At 34.7% G+C, this 18352-nt stretch overlaps 1 protein-coding gene across 1 annotated transcript in view; it reads left to right on the top strand.

Annotated features, from left to right (window-relative positions):
• Positions 1-18352, top strand: part of PCDH11X (protocadherin 11 X-linked) — a 585951-nt gene that overhangs the window by 416074 nt on the left and 151525 nt on the right. The window lies entirely within an intron of this gene.

Genomic DNA, 18352 nt, shown 5'->3' with positions numbered 1-18352 from the left:
AAGTGTCTGCCTTAGGTTCAGGTCATGATCCCAAGGTCCTGGGATCAGGTCCAACATTGGGCTCCTTGCTCAGTGGGGAGCCTGCTTCTCCCTCTGCCTCCTGCCCCCCCTGCTTGTTCTCTCTCTCTCACACAAATAAATACATAAAATCTTTAAAAAATAAAAAAAATAAAAGGGTCTATTCAACAAGAAGACCTAACAATTGTAAATAATTATGCCCCTAACTAAGGAACAGACAAATATATAAATCAATTATACCAAAATTAAAGAAAATCATTTATAATAATACAATAATAGTAGGGGACTTTAACACTCACAACAATGGAAAGATCATCTAAACAGAAAATCAACAAGGAAACAACGGCTTTGACAGACACAGTGGACCAGATGTACTTAACAGATATATTCAGAACATTCCATCCTAAAGCAGTAGAATATGCATTCTTTTCAAGTGCACATGCAAAATTCCCCAGAATAGATCACATACTGGGTCACAAATCAGGACTCAAGAAGTACAAAAAGATTGAGATCATGCCATGCATAATTTCAGACCACAATGCTATGAAACTTGAAGTCAATCACAAGAAAAAAAAATTAGAAGGACCACAAACACATGAAGTTTAAAGATCATGTTACTAGGGGCACCTGGGTGGCTCAGTCCATTAAGCATCTGCCTTTGACTCAGGTCATGATCCCAGGGTCCTGGGATTGAGCCCCACATTGGGCTCCCTGCTCGGGACCCCTCTCCATCTGCCACTCTCCCTACTTGTACACACTCTCTCTATCTGTCAAATAAATAAATAAAATCTTTAAAAGAAAAAAAAAAAAGAAAAAGATCATGCTACTAAAGAATGAATGGGTCAACCAGGAAATCAAAGAAGAATTTTAAAAAATATATGAAAAGAAACAAAAATACAAATATGAGAGTCCAAATCCTTTGGGATACAGCAAAGGTGCTCCTAACAGGGAAGTATATAGCAATACAGGCCTTCCTTAAGAAGCAAAAAACATCTCAAATAAAAAACCTAACCTTACACCTAAAGAAGCTCAAAAAAGACCAGCAAATAAAGTCTAAATCCAGCAGGAGAAGGGAATAATAAAAATTAGAACAGAAATCAATGATATAGATTAAAAAAAAAAACAAACAAACAGTAGAACAGATCAATGAAACTAGGAGCTGGTTCTTTGAAAGAATTAATAACATTGATAAACACCTAGCCAGACTCATCAAAAAGATATAGAAAGGACCCAAAAAGGGCGCCTGGGTGGCTCAGTTGGTTAAGCAACTGCCTTCGGCTCAGGTCATGGTCCTGGAGTCCCGGGATCGAGTCCCGCATCGGGCTCCCTGCTCAGCGGGGAGTCTGCTTCTCCCTCTGATGCTCCCCCTCTCATGCTCTCTGTCTCCCATTCTCTCTCTCAGATAAATAAATTAAAAATCTTAAAAAAAAAATAAAAGAAAGGACCCAAAAAATGAAATCATGAATGAAAGAGGAGAGATCACAACTACACTGCAGAAATACAATTATAAGAGAATATTATGAGAAATTATATGTCAACAAATTAGGCAATCTGGAAGAAATGGTTAAAGTCCTAGAAACATATTAACTACCAAAACTGAATCAGGAAAAATAAAAAATCTGAACCAGCAATGAAATTGAATCAATAATCAAAAATCTCCCAACAAACAAGAGTCCAGGGCCAGATGTCTTCCCAGGGGAAATCTACCAAACATTTAAATAAGAATTAATACCTATTCTTCCTAGAAATGGAAGGAAAACTTCCAAAATCATTCCCTGAAGCCAGTATTACCTTGATCTCAAAACCAGACATAGACCCTACTAAGAAGGAGAATTACATACCAATATCCCTGGTGAATATGGATGTAAAAATTCTCAACAAGATACTAGCTAATGGGATCCAACAGTGCATTAAAGGGATTATTCACCATGACCAAGCGGAAGTTATTTCTGGGCTGCAAGGGTGGTTCAATGTCCACAAATAAATCAATGTGATACAGTACATTAATAAAATAAAGGATAAGAACCATATGATTCTCTCAATAGATGCAGAAAAAGCATTTGACAAAATATAGCATCCTTTCTTGATAAAAACCCTCAAAAACATAGGGATACAAGAAACATATCTCAACATCATAAAGGCCAAATATGAAAGACACACAGATAATCTCATCCTCAATGAGGAAAAACAAAGCTTTTCCCCTAAGGACAGGCACACATCAGGGATGTCCACTCTCATCATGGTTGTTCAACATAGTACTGGAAGTCCTAGGCTCAGCAATCAGACAACAACAACAGCAACAACAAAAAAAAGGACATCCAGATGAGCAAGAAAGAAATCAAACTTATCCTCTTTGCAGATGACATGATACACTCTTAGAAAACCCAAAAGACTCCACCAAAAAATTGCTAGAACTGATACAGGAATTCAGTGAATTTGCAGGATATAAAATCATCACACAGAAGTCTGTTGCACTTTTATACAACAAAAATGAAGCTGCAGAAGGAGAAATAAAGGAGTCAATCCCACTTACAATTGCACCACAAAGCATAAGATACCTAGGAATAAGCTAATGAAAGAGGTAAACGATCTCTACTCTGAAAACTATAGAACACTTATGAAAGAAATTGAGGAATACACAAAGAAATGGAAAAACATTCCATGCTCATGGATTGGAAGAACAAATACTGTTAAAATATCTATGCTACTAGAGCAATCTACACACTAATTCAATCCCTATCAAAATAACACAAGCATTTTTCACACAGCTAGAAAAAAAAAATTCTAAAATTTGTATTGGACCAGAAAAGACCCCAAATAGCCAAAGTAATGTTGAAAAAGAACATGAAGCCTGGAGGCATCACAAAGCTGACTTCAAACTGTATTACAAAGCTGTAATCATCAAGACAGTATGGCACTGGTACAGAAACAGACACTTAGATCAACGGAAAAGAATAGAAAGCCCAAAAATGTATCCTCAAATCTATGGTCAACTAGTCTTTGACAAAGCAGGAAAAAATATCCAATGGAAAAAAGACAGTCTCTTCAACAAATGGTGTTGGGAAAACTGGACAGCAACATGCAGAAGAATGAAACTGGACCACTCTCTTACACCACACATAAAAATAAATTCAAAATGGAGAAAGACCTAAATGTGAGACCATCCAAATGCTAGAGGATAACACAGGCAATCTCTTTGATGTCAACCACAGCAACTCCTTACTAGACTTGTCTCCAGGGGCAAGGGAAAGAAAGGCAAAAATGAACTATTGGGCCTTCATCAAGATAAAATGCTTCTGCACAGGGAAGGAAACAATCAACAAAACTAAAAGTCAACCTACAGAATAGGAGAATATATTTGCAAATGACTTATCAGATAAAGGGCTAGTACCCAAAATCTATAAAGAACTTATCAAACTCAACACCCGCCCCCCGAGAAAACAAAAAAATCTAGTCAAGAAATGTGCAAAAGACCTGTTCAGACATTTCTCCAAGAAGACACATGAATGGCTAATAGACACATGAAAAAATGCTCAATATCACTCATCATCAGGGAAATATAAATCAAAACCACAGTGAGATACCATCTCACACTGGTCAGAATGGCTAAAATTAACACCTCAGGAAACAATAGATGTTGGTGAGGATGTAGAGAAAGGGGAACCCTCTTCCACTGTTGATGGGAATGCAAACTGGTGGAGCCACTTTGGAAAACAGTGTGGAGGTTCCTCAAAAAGTTACAAATATAACTACCCTATGACCCAACAATTGTGTTACTAGGTATTTATCCAAAGGACACAAAAATAGTGATTCAAAGGGGCTCATGAACCCCAAAATTTATGGGGTGCATGTCCACAATAGCTAAAGTATGGCTAGGGCTCAGATATCCATCCATGGATGAATGGATAAAGGAGATGTTGTATATATATTGAATGGAATATTACTCAGCCATCAAAGAGACTAATAGCTTGCCATTTACAATGCTGTGGATGGAACAAGAGTGTGTTATGCTAAGCAAAATAAGTCAGAGAAAGACAAATACCATATGCTTTCACTCATATGTGCAATTTAAGAAACAATACTGATGAACATAGAGGAAGGGAAGGAAAAATAAAATAATATAAAAAAAGAGGGAGGCAAACCATAAGAGAATCTTAACTATAGGGAACAAATTGAGGATCACTGGAGGAGTTGGGGTAATTGGGTGATGGGTATTAAGGAGGGCTCTTAATGTAATGAATAGTGGGTTTTATATGCAACAGATGAATCACTAAATTCTTCACCTGAAAATAATAATACACTGTATACTAACTTACTTGAATTTAAATTAAAAATATAGGTCCAGATGTTAGGCCACAAAACAACTCTCAACAAATTTAGAAGACTGAAGTCATACCACGAATCTTTTCTGATCACAACAGTATAATACTATAAGCCACAGAAAAAAAGGCTGGAAATAACACAAACACATGGAGGTTAAACATCATGCTACTAAACAATGAATGGATGAAACAAGAAATCAAAGGAGAAATCCAAAAATACATGGAGACAAATGAAAATCAAAACAGTAGTCAAAAACCTTTCAGATGCCGCAAAAGCTGTTCTAAGATGAAGAAGTTTATAACAATACAGCCCCCCTCAAGAAGCAAGAAAAATCTCAAATATACATCTTAACCTTACACCTAATGGAGATAGAAAAAGAAAAAAATACAAGCAAAATCCAAAACAAGTAAAAGAAAGAAAATAATGAAGATTAGAGCAGAAACATACAAATAGAAATTCAAAAAACAATAGAATAGATCAATGAAGCCAGGAGCTTGGTCTTTCAAAACATCAACAAAATGTATAAAATTTTAGCCAGATTCATGAAAGAGAGAGAGAGAGGTCTTAAAATCAGAAATGAAAGAGGAGAAATAACTATTGACACCATAGAAATACAAAAGAGTGTAAGAATATTTTGAAAAATTATGCCAACAACTCGGACAACCTAGTAAATGAATAAATTCTGATAAACATTTAATATCCCATGTCTTAAATAGGAAGAAATAAAAAAAATTGAACAAGCATGGATCGTGGAAATTGAATCAGTAATAATAATAATAATAATAATAATAATAATAATAATAATAAAGAAAACTCCCAACAAACAAAAGTCCTGGACCAGAAGGCTTCACAGGTGAATTCTACCAACCATATAAAGAAGAGTTAATACCAATTCCTTTCAAACTACTCCCAAAATTAAAAGAGGAAAGAAAGCTTCCAAATTCATTCCATGAGGCCAGTATCACTCTGATACCAAAACCAGATAAAGACACTACAAAAAAAGAAAACTACAGGCCAATATCTCTGATGAACATAGATGCAAAAATCCTCAACAAATATTAGCAAAGCAAATCCAACAATATATTAAAAAGTTATTGAATGCAATCAAATGGGATTTATTCCTGGGATACAATGGTGTCTCAATATTCACAAGTCAATTAATGTGATACATCACAACCACCAGAAAAAAGATAAAAGCCATACAATCATTTCAAAAGATGCAGAAAAAGCATTTGACAATGTACAACATCCATTCATGATTTAAAAAAAAAAAACAAACTCAACAAAAAAGTAGGTTTAGAAGGAACATACCTCACTATAATAAAGGCCTTATATGAAAAACCCACAGTTAACATCATACTCAATGAGGGCAAGCAGCCTTTTCCCTAAAATCAGAAAAAGAATATGGTGTCCACTCTCACCACTTTTATTCAACATAGTAATTCCTAGTCACAGAAAAGAGACAACAAAAAGAAATGGAAGGCATCCAAATTGGTAAAAAAGAAATAAAACTTTCACTATTTGCAGATGACATGATACTATTCATAGAAAACCCTAAAGACTCCACCAAGAACCTACTAGAACTGATTAATGAATTCAGTGAGGCTGCAGGATACAAATCCATTGCATTTCTATACATTAATAGTAAAGTTGTGGAAAGAGAAATTAAGAAAACAGTCTCATTCACATTGCACCAAAAATAATAAAATACATAGGAATAAACTTAACCAAGGAAGTGAAAGGCCTGTACTCTGAAAAGAATAAAACTTTGATAAAAATTTGAAGTCGACAGGAACAAATGGAAATATATTACATTCTCATGGGTTGGGCAAAAAATATTGTTAAAATACCCATAAAAACCAAAGCAATCTACAGATTTAATGCAATTCCTTTCAAAATACTGACAGCATTGTTCACAGAGCTAGAACAAATAATCTTAACATTTTGTATCAAACCACAAAAGACCCCAAATACACAAAGCAATCTTGAAAAAGAAGAATAAAACTGGAGGTATCATAATCCCAGATTTTCAGATATACTACAAATCTGTAGTCATCAAAACAGTATGGTCCTTGCACTAAAATAGACACATAGATCAATAGAAAAGACAGAGCCCAGAAATAAAACCATGATTATATGTTTATTTAATTTTCAATAAAGGAGGCAAGAATATGCAATGGGAAAAGGCTTTACAGCAAATAGTGTTGGGAAAACAAAACTTACAGAAAAATGAAACTGGACCACTTATACCATACACAAAAATAAACCCAAAATATGTTAAAGACCTAAATGTGAGACCTGAAACCATAACAATCCTAAAAGAGAGCACACACAGTAATTTCTCTGACATCAACCATAACAACATCTGTCTAGTTCTGTCTCTGGAGGCAAGGAAAACAAAAGCAAAAATAAACTATTGGGACTACATCAAAATTAAAACCTTTGTACAGTGAAGTAAATAATCAACAAAACTAAAAGGCAACCGGGCGCCTGGGTGGCTCAGTTGGTTAAGCGACTGCCTTCGGCTCAGGTCATGATCCTGGAGTCCCTGGATCGAGTCCCGCATCGGGCTCCCTGCTCGGCAGGGAGTCTGCTTCTCCCTCTGACCCTCCCCCCTCTCATGTGCTTGCTCTCTCTCATTCTCTCTCTCTCAAATAAATAAATAAAAAATCTTAAAAAAAAAAAAAAACTAAAAGGCAACCTATGGAATGGGAGAAGATATTTGCAAATGACATATCTGATAAAGGGTTAGTATCCAAATACATAAAAAATGATACAACTCAACACCCAAAAAATAAATAATCCAATTTAAAAATGAACAGAAGACATGAACAAACATTTCTCCAAAGAAGACATACAAATAGCCAACAAACACATGAAAAGATGCTCAACATCACTAATCAATAGGGAAATGCAAATCAGTACTACAATGAGACATCACCACACACCTGTCAGAAAGACAACACACACACACACACACACACACACACAAGAAACAGCAAGTGTTGGTGAAGATGTGGAGAAAAAGGAACCCTTTTGTACAGTTGGTGGGAATGCAAAATGGTGTAGCCACTGTGGAAAACAGTATGGAGATTCCACAACAAATTAAAAATAGAACTACCTTATGATCCAGGGATCACACTAATGGTTATTTAACCAAAGAATACAAAAACACTAACTCAAAGGGATACATGCACCCCTATGTTTATTGCAGCATTATTTACTATAGCCAAACTATGGAAGCAGCCCAAGTGTTCATCAGTAGATGAATGGATAAAGAAGAGGTGGTATATATATATTCAATGGAATATTATTCAGCCACAAAAAGAATGAAATCTTGTCATTTGAAGCAACATGGATAGAGCTAGAGAGTATAATCTATGTGAAATAAGTCAGAGGAATACAAATAACATAAGATCTCACTCATGTGGAATTTAGGAAACAAAAAAAATGAGCAAAGAAAAAAGAGGGAGAGACAAACGGAAAAACAGACTCTTAACTGTAGAGATCAAACTGTTGGTTGCTAGAAGGGAGGTGGGTGGGGGTATGGGAAAATAGGGATGGGGATTAAAGAGTACACTTATCATGATGAAAAAACAAAACAAAATAAAATGAAAAAAGTCCAAAATATATAAAGAACTTATATAACTCAACACCAAAAAACACCACAAATAATCCAATTAAAAATGGGCAGAAGTCGTGAACAGACATTTTTCCAAAGAAGCCATACAGATAGCCAACAAACACAATGAAAGATGCTCAACATCACTTATCTTCAGGGAAATGCAAATCAAACCTCAAAAGATGTTATCTAACACCTGTCTGAATAGATAAAATAAAAAAGAGAAGAAACAACAAATGTTGGCGAAGATGTGGAAAGAAAGGAACCCTGGAGCAATGTTGGTGGGAATGCAAACACTATGGAAAACAATATGGAGGGTCCTCAAAAAATTAAAAATAGAATTACAATATGATCCAGTAATTCCACTACTGGGTATGTACCAAAGAATATGAAAACACTAATTTGAAAAGATAAATGTGCCCTTACGTTTATTGCAGCATTATTTACAATAGCCAAGTTATGGAAGCAACCCATGTCCCCATTCACAGATGAATGAATAAAGAAGATGTTTTATGTATACAAAGTGGAATAAGACATAAGAAAATAATAGATTCTTGCCATTTGCAATGGCATGGATGGAGCTAGAGTGTATAATGCTAAGTGAAATAAGTCAGAGGAAGACAAATACCATATGATTTCACTCATATGTGGATTTTAAGAAACAAATGAACAGAGTGAAAAAAAAAAAAAAACAGAGACAAATCAAAAAACAGATCCTTAATTATAGAGAATGGACTGATAGTTGCCAGAGGGGAGGTGAGTGGGGGGATGGGTAAAATAAGTGATGGGGATTAAGGAGGGCAATTTTTTTGTGATGAGTACTGGGTAATGTATGGAAATGTGAATCACTGTAATGTACAACTGAAAGTAATATTGCACTGTATATCAACTAACTGGAAATAAAATACAAACTTTAAAAAGCCAAAAAATAATAAAACAGAAAAAAATTTAAAAATAAAAGAAAGATCTTTTTCCTTGAATAATTAAAGGAAATCAAGAGGATTCAAAATTAACATTTGTTCTATTTAGGACATTTTTACAACGTGATTAATGAAGCCAAATAATCTGGGGAAAATAGGCAACAAAATAATGTGTTCACACTTTTTCTCTAGGGTATCCAGACCTGTACAGAATTTTTCTTCTCTTAATTATAACTATCAAAAGAATTATTATGATTTGCTAGATTCACTTCATATTGTTTTGAAGCATTTCAAACATTGAGGTCAGATTTTGAGGTAAAATTTTTGCCTTAAGTCATTAGGGAAAAGGAGGAAACACATTTAATTTCTTTTCAGGACCAAGCTAAATTATAAATTACTGTTTTAATAGCATTATTTTTTTTTATTTTCCAAATAAACTTTCTCATTCTTAAGATTCAAGTTTCTCTTGTTCTGCCCTTGTCAACTGGGGTATACATGAGGAGATAAACTACAATTAATGTTTATGTAAGTTGGAATTTCCCAAGAATATATTCTAAAAGCACTGATCTTTTGATACTCCTTGCAATAAATGTTTGCTCTGGGCAAATCATTTTGGATACACATAGTTTCTAGCTTTTGGAAATGATCAATAAAGAGTAGCATTTTATAGTGTGAGTTCTTTGGTAGAGAAAAAAACATGAATTCTAATACTACTCATTTTTCTAATTAGTTATATGGTTCTTAGGCAAGTAATTTCATTTCCTTTTATTTTTTAAATTTATTTTTATTTTTCATTGAGATACAATTGACATAGAACACTATGTAAGTTTATGGTATACAATGTGTTGATTTGATGCATTTATATATTGCAATATGATTACTACCATAGCTTTAGTTAATATCTGTATCATGTCACATAATTATTTCTTTTTTGAGGTGAGAACATTAAGATCTAGTCTTGTAGCAGTTTTAAAGTATAAAATGCAGTATTGCTGACTATAATCACCATGCCGTGCCTCAGATCTCCATCTTCTAGTAGGAAATTTATACCCTTTGTATACTGAACATGTTGATTCAGATGACTTTTTAAGGGCTCTGGTTTTTAGCCTGTGAAATTATATTCTAGATAAAAATTTAGGTTGTATCTTTGTGCCCTTGAAGTGCTTAAGTAGTGTCAACATTAAAAAAGAGTGACTTTTGAAGTACTATGTGTTAAAGTGGTCCCAAAGATATCCCCCAATTAAAAGAGCAAAAAATATAGCCAATAGTTTATGGATTGGAAAGATTTTGTGATGACTAAGAAAAATGAGTTCAGAAATTTAAAAAGATGTACATAAAGGCTTTCAGTTATGGGATGAATAAGTCACAGGAATAAAGGACACAACATAGGAAATATGGTCAGTAATATTGTAATCATGTTGTATGGTGACAGATGGTAGTTTCATTTGTGGTGAGCATAGTATAATGCATAAAGTTGTCAAGTCACTATGCTATACACCTGAAACTAATGTAACATTGTGTATCAACTATACTCAAATTAAAAAATAATAATAAAAAGAATATTCACAGTAAAAAAAAAGACATGTATAACTCTAGGTTATAAAGATAAGGAACTACTTGGCATGGTACAGCATGTTTGGTCAAATAAAATTCTATTAATGTAGAAAACGGTAATTGCGTATTTAGTGAAAATGCCTCCTTTCAATTTTTAGGGTTCTAGTTACCTCTATAATAAAGCCAATATTATAACTTTAGTTGTTGTCAATTTTGAAGTGAATATTTCTTTGATCTAGTAGTAAACTAACTTTTATGGACATTCAGGACCCAGAGGGATATGGGTAGAAATATTAATACACAAATATGAGAAATTTATTTTATGTTTGCAACATTGCTTTCACTGTAGATAAGATGCTTATTATATTAATCACCTTGCAACTTTTGCATTTTGTAGTCTTAACCTTTCACACAATTTGAACAGAAAATTTGACTTGAACTTCACTATTTTTGTGGTTCAGAATGTGCAATCTACATAAGTACAATAATGTCACAGCTTATTTTTCAATCAACCAGAGATGCACTTGGATAACTTGAATTATACATCAAGAATAATTGGATATTTTTGTCATATCTTGTAGAATGATTTCAAATTAGCATTATTCAAAGGAAAGTAAGTGTTGACCTATTAATTCGTTGTTACAAACTTAAAGTACATAATTTTGTTTTAATACTGATTCTGTTATATTCTGCGACCTTCAGTACAAATATTTATGTGGCTTAGCATAAGGAAATAAATAAATAATTTGCTCTCAAGAGTTAGCCTGTAATAACTTAGAATATGTGTTTGGTTTTAGGTAAATTGAATCTTGATTTATCAATTTTTTCTCTGGATTGGAAAGCATAATAAACATTATAATACACTAAGTTAAGGAGGAGAAATAGATGAATGTTACATAAAGTATTATCCTTCAATTGACTCTGGTGGCAAAGATATTTATTTTCAATTCAGTATCTTTAAAAATGTTTTCAAATCTTATTTACCCCCACAATAATGGCCTTTTACAATTTTATTAAAGAAGATTATGTGAATTTAAAAATTATACATGAGGGGCACCTGGGTGGCTCAGTTGGTTAAGCATCTGCCTTCAGCTCAGGTCATGAACCCAGGGTTCTGGGATTGAGCCTCATGTCGAGCTCCCTGCTCAGTGGGGAGCCTGCTTCTCCCTCTCCCTCTGCATGTCCCCCTTCTTCCTCTCTCTCTCTCTCTCTCTCTCTCAAATAAATAAATAAAATATTTTTAAAAATTAAAAATATGAAAAAATATACATGAGAAAACAACTGCAATTGTCACTACTTTATTGAAGTAAATGGCAATTATAGGTCTATGCATGATTCTTGATAAACAAACATTACACGTACACTATCAATTTTGTGGTGAGCTCTGTTGACCTTTAAGTGATTTGAGCATTACCTATTTTTATATTATCAAATTTGTATAAATACAAATAATGATACCTGAACTATTGTGTTTAAATGTATTAATTAATACATTTGATTTCAGAATACTTAATAATGTGAAACCAATTTTATTGGTAAAAGCAAATTTAACTTATATACTCATTTTGTATATTAGTAAAATTCATTTTAAGTTACACATAAATGATATACATAGTCGTTTATAATATAATATTGGTTGTGTTAGTAAAAGAATTTCATTTTCCTTGTACTGATTCACATCCACCATAGAATCTCAAAGGACAAGTACCGTGCTTATCTTGATATTGCAAAAATCTAGAGCAGTGTGCATTCTTCAAAAATATCAATGATAAAAACCTTTAAACATTAAGATGCAATTGAAATTTAGGGATAAATTTGGAGATGGACCTTATTTTATGCAAAAAAACCTGTGTAATTATAATGAATATATCTATTAATTTCTGAGTTAGTATATAATAGTACATATAATACTTAATTTTTTCAAACTTTTATTTAAATTCTAGTTGGTTAACATAGAGTGTAACATTGGTTTCATAAGTAGAATATAGTGATTTATCACTTACATATATCACCCCTGTGTTCAACAAAACAAGTGCCCTCCTTAATATCCATCACCCATTTAGCCCATCCCCCATCCACCTCCTCTCCATCAACCTTCAGTTTGTCCTCTATAGTTAAAAGTCTCTTATGGTTTGCTTCCCTTCCCCTATGTTCATCTGTATTGTTTCTAAATTCCATATATGAGTGAAATCATATGGTATCTGTCTTTTACTGACTGACTTGTTTCACTTAGCATAATATACCCTAGCTCCATCCACATCCTTTCAAATAGCAAGATTTCATTCTTTTTGATAGCTGAGTAATAATCATATATATATATATATATATATTCCACAAATTCTTTATCCACTCATCAGTCGATGGACATTATGGGTTCTATCCATAATTTGGCTATTGTTGATAATGCTGCTATAAATATTGGGGTGCATGTGTTCCTTCAAATCAATATTTTTGTATCCTGTGGGGAAATAACTTGTAATGCAATTGCTAGGTCATAGGGTAGTTCTAATTTTATTTTTTTGAGGCAATTCGACACTGTTGTACAAGGTGGTTGCACCAGTTTGCATTCCCACACACAGTGTAAGAAGGTTCCCCTTTCTCCACACCATCACTAACATCTGTTGCTTCTTACGTTGTTAATTTTAACCATTCTGACCAGTGTGAGGTGGTATCTCATTGGGATTTTGATTTCTATTTCCCTGATGATGAGTGCTTTTGAGCATCTTGTCTTGTGTCTGGTGGCCATCTGGATATTTTCTTGGGAAAAATGTCTATGTCTTCTGCCAATTTATTGACTGTTTTTTTGGTATTGAGTTTGATAAGTTCTTTATACATTTTGGATACAAGCACTTTATCAGATATATAATTTGTAAATATCTTCTCCCATTCTGTAGGCTTTTAGTTTTATTGATTGTTTCCTTCCCTGTGCAAAAGCTTTTTATCTTGATGAAGTCCCAATAGTTCATTTTTGCTTTGTTTCCCTTGCCTACAGAGACGTGTCTAGTAAGAAGTTGCTATAGCTGAGGACAAAGAGGTTGCTGCCTGAGTTCTCCTCTCGGATTTTGATGGTTTTCTGTCTCACATTTAGGTCTTTCATACATTTTGAATTTATTTTTGTGTATGGTGTAAGAAAGCGGTCCAGTTTCATTCTTCTGCATGTGGCTGTCCAGTTTTCCCAACACCATTTGTTGAAGAGACTGTCTTTTTTCCATTGGATACTCTTTCTTGCTTTGTCAAAAATTAGTTGACCACGTAGTTGTGAGTCCATTTCTGCATTCTCCATTCTGTTCCATTGATCTACGTGTATATCTTTGTGTCAGTACCATACTATATTCAAGACTATAGCTTTGTATTATAGCTTGAAGTCCAGAGTGATGTCCCCAGCTTTGTTTTTATTTTTCAAGTTTGCTTTGGCTATCTGGGGTCTCTTGTGGTTCCATACAAATATTAGGATGGTTTGTTCTCTGTGAAAAATGCTGGTGGTATTTTCATAGGGATTACATTAAATGTGTAGGTTGCTTGGGTAGTATACACATTTTAACATAATGTGTTCTTCCAATCCATGAGCATGGAATGTTTTTCCATTTCTTTGTGTCCTCTTCAATTGCTTTCATGAGTATTCTGTAGTTTTCAGAGTATAAATCTTTTACCTCTTTGGTTTGGTTTATTCCTAGGTATCTAATCATTTTTGGTGCAATTGTAAATGCGATCAATTCCTTGATTTCTCTTTCCTTCTTCATTACTTGTGTATAGAAATGCAACAGATTTCTATACATTGATTTTATATCTTGTGACCGCTGAATTCATGTATCAATTTTAGCAATATATTGGTAGAGTCTTTCAGGTTTTCTATATAGAGTATCTTGTTGCCTGGGAATACTGACAGTTTGATTTCTTCCTTGCTGATTTGGATGCCTTTTATTCCTATTTGTTTCTGATTGTTGTGGCTAGGACTTCCAGTAATATGTTAAATAACAATGGTGAGAGAGGACAGCCTATCTTGTTTCTGACTGTAGAGGAAGAACTCTTAAGTTTTTCCCCCATTGAGGATGATGTTAGCTGTGGGTCTTTCATATATGACTTTTATAATGTTGGGTATGTTCCCCCAGCACTACTTTGTTGAGCATTTTTATCAAGAATGCATGCTGTATTTTTTCAAATGTTTTTTTGCATCTATTGAGGAGATCATATGGTTCTTATCTTTTCATTTATTAATGTTATGTATCATATTGATTGGTTTGCAAATATAGAACCATCCCTGCAGCTCAGGAATAAATCCCACTTGATCATGTTGAATAGTTTGTTTAATATACTGCTGGATTTAATTTGCTTTGTATCTTGTTGAGAATTTTTGCATCTATATTAATCAGCAATGTTGGCCTGTAATTCTTTTTAGTGGAATCTTTGCCTGGTTTTGGAATCAAGGTAATGCTGGCCTCGTAGGATGAGTTTGGAAGTTTTCCTTCTATTTCTAGTTTTTGGAAGAGTTTGAGACTAGGCATTAACTCTTCTTTAAATGGCTGATAGAATTCCCCTGGGAAGCCATCTTCCCTGGACTTTTGTTTTTTGGGAGATTTTTTATTATTGATTCAATTTCTTTGCTGGTTATTCTTCTGTTCAAATTTATATTTTTTCATGTTTCAGTTTTAGTAGTTTGTATGTTTCTAGGGATTTATCCATTTCTTCCAGATAGCCTAATTTGTTGGCATATAATTTTTTATACTATTCTCATAATTGTTTGTATTTCTTTGTTGTGGGTTGCAATATCTCCTCTTTCATTCTTGATTTTATTTATTTGGGTCCTTTCTCTTTTCATTTTGATATGTCTGGCTAGGGGTTTATCAATTTTATTAATTCTTTCAAAGAATCAGCTCTTAGTTTCATTGATCTGTTCTACTGGGTTTCTTTTTGTATGTTTGTTTGTTCCTATATCATTTATTTCTGCTCTGATCCTTATTATTTCCTTTCTTCTGTTGGCTTTAGGCTTTATTTGCTGTTCCTTTTCTAACTCCTTTAGGTGTAATTTTAGGTTGTGCATTTGAGACTTCTCTTGCTTCTTGAGGTAGGCCTATATAGCTATATACTTCCCTCTCATGACTGTCTTTGACGCATCCCAAAAGTTCTGGACTATTGTGTTTTCATTTTCGTTTGCTTCCATATTTTTTTAATCTCTTTAATTTCCTGATTAGCCCATTCACTCTTTATTAAGATGTTCCATAACCTCCATGCATTTGTTGTCTTTCCAAATGGTTTCTTGTGGTTGAATTCAAGTTTCATAGTGTTGTGCTCTGAAAATATGCATGGTATGATATGATCACAATCTTTTTGTACTTGTTGAGGCCTGATTTGTGATCCAGTATGTGATCTATTCTGGAAAATGTTCCATGTGCAGTCAGAACAATGTGTATTCTGCTACTTTAGGATGAAACATTCTGAACATATCTGTTAAGTCCATGTGGTTCAGTTTGTCATTCAAAGCCATTGTTTCCTTGATTTTCTGCTAGTTGATTTGTCCATTGCTGTGAGTTGTTAAGTGCCCTACCATTATTTTATTATTATCAATGAGTTTCTTTCTGTTTGTTATTAATTGATTTATGTATTTCTATGTTCCCACATTGGGGGCCTAAAGATTTACAATTGTTAGATATTCTTGTTGGATAGACCCCTTAATTATGACATAGTGCCCTTCGTCAACTCTTGTTAAAATCTAGTTTGTTTGATATATGTATAGCTATGCTGGCTTTTTTTTTTTTCATGTCCATTAGCATGATAGATGGAGCTCCATCCCCTCACTTTCAATCTGGAGGTTTCTTAATGTTTAAAATGTGTCTCTTGTAGCCAGAATGTACATGGGTCTTTTTTTTTAATCCATTCTGATAGCCTATGTCTTTTGATTAGAATGTTTAGTCCACTTACATTCAGAGTGATTATTGATAGATATGAATTTAGTGCATCATATCATCTGTAAAATCATTGTTTCTTGAGATTTTCTGTTCTTTAGTCATCGTTGCTTTTGCTCTTTCCCTCCCAAAGAGTCCCCTTTAATATTTCCTTTAGACTGGTTTAGTGGTGATGAATTCCTTTAACTTTTATTTGTCCAGGAAACTCTTTATCTCTCCTTTTATTCTGAGTGGCAGCCTTGATGGATAAAGTATTCTTGGCTGCATATTTTCCCCATTCAATATGTTGAATATATCATGCCACTCTCTTCTGCCCCGACAGGTTTTTGTGCAGAAAGCTGCTGTGATCCTTATTTCCTTCCCCTTGTAGGTTGAGAATTTCTTTTCCCTTGCTTCTTTCAGGATTCTTTCCTTATGTCTCTATTTTGCAAATTTAAATATGATATGTCTTGGTGTTGGATAGCTTTTGTTGATTTTGATGGGAGGTCTCTGTGCCTTCTGAATTTGGATGTCTGTTTCTTTCCCCAGACTAAGGAAATTTTTAGCTATAAGTTGGTCCTATAAAACTTCTGTGCCTTTTTCCCTGTCTTCTTTTTCTTGGACTTCTATGATATGAATGTTATTATGTTTTATGCAGTCACTGAGTTCCCTATGTTTACATTCATGGTCTAATATTTTTCTTTCTCTCTTCTTTTCAGCTTCATTATGTTCCACAATTTTATCCTCTATATCACTTACTCATTCCCTGCTTCTTCCGTATTGTGGCAATTACATCCATTTGGTTTTGCATTTCAGTTATAGCATTTTTACTTCAGCCTGACTAGTTTTTATGTCTTTTATCTCTGTGGTAAGGGTCTCTGATTCTTCTATGTATTACTTATATCTATTCTGATTAGATCCCTGGCCATGACATCTTGTTCTTTCTTTTGGGATGAATTCCTCCATATTGTCATTTTGTCTTGGTCTCTGTCTTGTGTGTTAAGAAAGCCTGTGCCTGGGGGCACCTGGGTGGCTCAGTTGGTTAAGCGACTGACTTTGGCTCAGGTCATGATCCTGGAGTCCCAGGATCGAGTCCCGCATCAGGCTCCCTGCTCAGCGGGGAGCCTGCTTCTCCCTCTGAGCCTCCCCCCTCTCATGTACTCTCTCTTTCTCTCTCAAATAAATAAATAAATAAATCTTCAAAAAAAATAAAAGAAAGAAAAAAGAAAGAAAGCCTGTGCCTGGTCCTATTTGCACTAGAGCTGAAGCTTTGTAGCACTCTATGATCAGTAAACGTGGTGCATGTAGGGAGATTTGTGCTGGTCTTCTAAGGGAGGGGCCCATTGCTGCTATTGCTCTCAATCACACTTGCCTTAGTAAAAAAGGCACCTGCACAGTACATGGGTGTGGGCCTGGTGTAAGTGTCTCAAGCTTCCACTGTGTGTGCTGTGCCACTCACTGAAGGCCATCTGTGCTGATAGGAGGGGTGAAAAATGGCTTCAGCCCACTCTCTTCCCTGGAGAGGGGAGTCCACACTCACTGCTGTTCAGGAAGCCCTCACAAAAGAATGAACTATCTCTCCTCTTATGTCCCAGGCTTCTGGCAGATCCCTGCTTTCACCCTGTCTGTGTCAATGCCATCTGCCCTCCTGGCAGTGGTGCAGTGCTCCTGTGTTTTTATCTCATGCTTATGGCTGGATTTCACAACTCCAAATTTTAGGGACCTGGCATGACATGGACCTGTACTGATCCTCTGGAGATCCTCCGCATGCTGTGGCTGATACTGGTTTGTCCCAGAAAAGCAGTTGCATAACTGCACAGGGCTTTAGAGTTCATGGCAAAGCACAGCAAAAAGCCATCCTCCAGGTTAGCTGTCCTCAGCAGGTTTTTCTGCTTGTATGCTAATGAATGGGGCAGCTTAATGGTGCCTGCTGGTTCTTTTGTTCCCTGAGAGGCACTGCTCCTTCTCCCAAATGCACTCCAAGAAGGGGAACTGTATCTCCCAGCATGACCCAAGGAATCCTCAGAGTACACCAT

Source organism: Phoca vitulina, unplaced genomic scaffold, assembly GCF_004348235.1.
Source record: "Phoca vitulina isolate PV1807 unplaced genomic scaffold, GSC_HSeal_1.0 scaffold57, whole genome shotgun sequence".
Taxonomy (NCBI): Eukaryota; Metazoa; Chordata; class Mammalia; order Carnivora; family Phocidae; genus Phoca; species Phoca vitulina.
The sequence above is the reverse complement of the archived record's forward strand: the minus strand, read 5'-3'. Positions and strand labels throughout refer to the sequence as shown.